We start from the raw sequence: 3,794 nt of genomic DNA on the forward strand, positions 1-3,794 counted from the left end.
CATACCAAATAAACTTGTCCTTTTCCTCTGAAGAACTCCCAGACCTGGCCAGCGCGTCGCGGATCTTCAAGTAATAGGCACGGAGCTTTTTTACCTTTTCGCGACATTGCGCAGCTGACCGGTTGAACCCTCTCACAGAGAGTTCCTCCGAGATCTTCCCATAGACAACTGCGTTTTTATGAACCTTGTCCAATTCGCATTGAATATTTTTGTCAGCCCAAATGTCTAACAGCGCGGCTGTCTCCTCCTCCGACCATCTCGACACCTTTGCCGCTGACATTTTTAAAAGGACTCCGAGTAGAATGACGTACACTACGTCACAGCTATACGTTTGCGCATGCGTGAGCATCCGGGCCGAGCTCTGGCTCACCTCCTCCAAGCGGGCCAAAGTCCGGAACCGAGTCCGACTCGGGCACGGATTGATTGTACTCACACTGCACAAACGAACCGCGCAGAAGGGGCTTCCAGCGATTGGGCGCGGTTCGGATGGACAAGTGTGAGTGCGCCCTAAGAGACACTTATTGAAAGGCTGAGCAGCACTAAACAGTTTGTGGCCTGGGCTGTGGTTTGAGAACTCTTCATGATTGCAACGATACTCACTTCACTCGGAGACGTCACGTGTTACTTCTGAACTGGTTTCCCGGTTTGTTTCTGCAGTTGGCTCCAGGCCCTCTTTGTAATGACCAAAGCGTTTACCTTTGGCCCATGTGACCTGAGACACAGTTTGATCTGCGAGGCTGGCCCCGCCCTCTGCTGTTCTCCTGGACTCTTGTTCCGGTCTTGTTTGTTCATTTACTTTTGACTCCTCCTTTATCCGTAAATGGTTGCAAGAGCAAACAGTGACACAGCGATTTTGCAAACCGTTGCCTTCGATGCAGCTCTGTTTGGACTCAGAGGTGACAAAGATTGGCAAGAAATTCAGGGATTTTTTTCCTGTGACAATAATAAAGGATCATTTTTGTCAATGTGCAAAATCTCTTTTATTTCTAACCTGAGCTCTTGACCCACTAGATTTCTAAAGTCTGCTGGCCTTTGTCAGCGTTCCCAAAGGCCCTAAAAACAGCTGTCGTTAAGCCATTGCTAAAGAAGAGTGGTCTTGATGAAAGAGAAATGATTGAGCGCTGCATTTGACACAGTGGACCACGGGATCTTATTAGACAGGTTAAACATCTGGGTGGGGAGGTCTGGAAAGGCTCTCGAGTGGTTTGTCCTATACCTTCAAGACAGGACATACTGTGTTGAGATGAGTAGCTGTGTCTGGGACCGGATGGTGTTCACCAGTAGGGTTCCCCAGGGGTCGATTCCGGGGCCCCTCTTGTTCAATTTGTACATGCTTCCATTTGGTCAATTAATATCCAACCTGTCCTATTACAATTACGCAGACGCTACTCAGATCTATGTTTCATTGACAGCAGGTCCACATGGTCCATACTCTGGTTAGAGCGAGGCGGCTGGAGTGCCTGAACTACAAAGGCCAAAAGGATCATGGGTAATGAAGTGCAGTCGACACGTGCGCTGACAGCGGACTGGCAGATGAGTGGATCTGAGTGCTCAGGAAGTCAGTAAGAACATGTGTGTTTTGGGGGGGGAGGTGCTCTTTGAAAAACAAGAAACCACTGCACTCATCCTCCCACATCATAAACCTCCATTTACATTTAAATCTGTTGAACTATAAAATCTTTAAAACATATGGCTGGTTTCGTCCACGTGCATCAGCTTTAGAAGGCTTGTTGTGATGCCCTTGCATTGGTAAAAGTATGACCTGCATGTTACAACACTCTCTGGTCTGCCTATCAGAGGCCAGCAGTCTGTTCACGTCACATTAGTCACGGTTTAGCCACAGCCAGAGGTCGGTCCCAAAACGTAGACCTGGTGAGCCCGGTTTGGCGGTGGCTCCGCTGTGGAGAAGCTCGTCAAACCTGGCTGAGCCGGCATTGGGCTGAGTCGCGTCTGCCAGTGGAAAAGAGGCTTTGTTCAAAGGGTTAATGCACATGTGTCGGCAGCTTAAAGCAGCACTAAGTAACTTATTTACCTTAATAAACCCTCCCCGTAGTCCCTGTGGGGGTGATACAAGTGTTTATGGGATGATTGGAGGGTCATTCATCTCCCCTTGGTGTCTCTGGACAGAAAACCATGTTTGCAACTTGGCTGCCACCGGTGCGGAGAAAGCAATACACACTAATGTAATCACGAAGAAGAAGCTAACAGGCTAATGGGCAAAGCTAACTGCGGCTAACGTCGCTTTAAACAGTATTTACAGCCAAGTTTGAGTGAAAAAAAATATTTCCATTGTATAATTGGATGCACAGTAACCCTCTGTCCCTTCACCTTTTCTGTCAGTATAGTATTTACTCTCCAAGACAATTAATAAATTTAAAAATCGTAACTTGCTACTACACCTGCAGTTGCACTAATGGCCTCTAGGGGGAAGAGTTACTTAGTACTGCTTTAAAGGAATAGGTCACCGTTTTTACATACTGAGATATGTTCTTACCTCACTTTAGCCGAGTTAATATATCCCTGTCTGCGCTCTGTCACGCAAACGCAGCCTCTCCCACATGTCACATAGCTCCAAAAAAGCTCACGATAGAAGCTACCAAGCTCTTCCACGTGTTCCCTATTTAAATAAAGTTACGTGAAGTGTTTTCATGCGAAGTATATTTACACAGAAATGTCACATGTGGATTTTATAAGCAGATAAAAAGGGGAACTATATTGTGAGGCGTAATGATACAGGAGCACAGCGTCCGCGCAGTAACTCCTAAAGGTTATTGACGGAAGTGAGCGGGGAAGTCTTTAGGAGTTACTGCGCGGACGTTTTACTCCTCGTATCATTACGCCTCACAATATAGTCCCCCTTTTATATATACTTTATATATATTAATATATATTATCTTGGCTAAAGTGAGGTAAGAGCATATCTCAGTATGTAAAAACGGTGGCCTATTCCTTTAACACCTAAACACCATTCTGTTTTACACTTGTACAGTGACAAATAAAGCACTTACTTACTTATTGAATGTTTCCAAATCTTATAAAAGGAAACATGCCAAGATTTATGCATCGTAGACATTAAAAATGTAGTGTTTAGGCATTAAAAAGCGTTCAGTTTGACTTGCTTCCATAGGCTACGTGTCATTGTCTCAGCCCATTTTAGTCTCAGTCACGTAAACTCATAAACGTCTCGTCAGGTTTTAATCACAGAAGAGCTGTTTTTAGCTCGTCATCGTTACGGTCATTGTTATACAGTAGTTTCCGTTGAAGAAAACAACCCTGGATTGCAGAGAGAGGGAGGGCTCGATCTTTCAATCAAAACGTCTTTGGAGTTACTCACTGTTCTATCTTCAATGTGTTTGGCGAGTTTGTATGAACTCCAAATATTGTATAAAGGATATTTTACATCAATCAATCAATCAATCAATCAATCAATCAAAGTTTACTTATATAGCACCTTACAACAACACAAGGAAGACCAAAGTGCTTCACAGACAGATAAAACAATATTAAAAAATCAATCAATCAAATAAGTGTGATCTAAGTCTTAAAAGCTAGTTTGAAGAGATGTGTCTTCAATCTAGACTTAAAGAGGGACAGCTCTGTGAGAACACGCAGACTGAGGGGCGGCTGTTCCACAGTTTTGGCGCTACAACCCTGAAAGAACGATCGCCCCACATGACAACCATAGAGTTTCTACTGTGCAATTTACACACATTTATTCAAGTAGTTTGGATTTAAAAATACATTGTACACATGTGGTCGATTTCAGAAAAGTATTCTCAGTGCAATATGGTGTT

Source organism: Gobius niger, assembly GCF_951799975.1.
Source record: "Gobius niger genome assembly, chromosome: 6".
Lineage (NCBI taxonomy): Eukaryota > Metazoa > Chordata > Actinopteri > Gobiiformes > Gobiidae > Gobius > Gobius niger.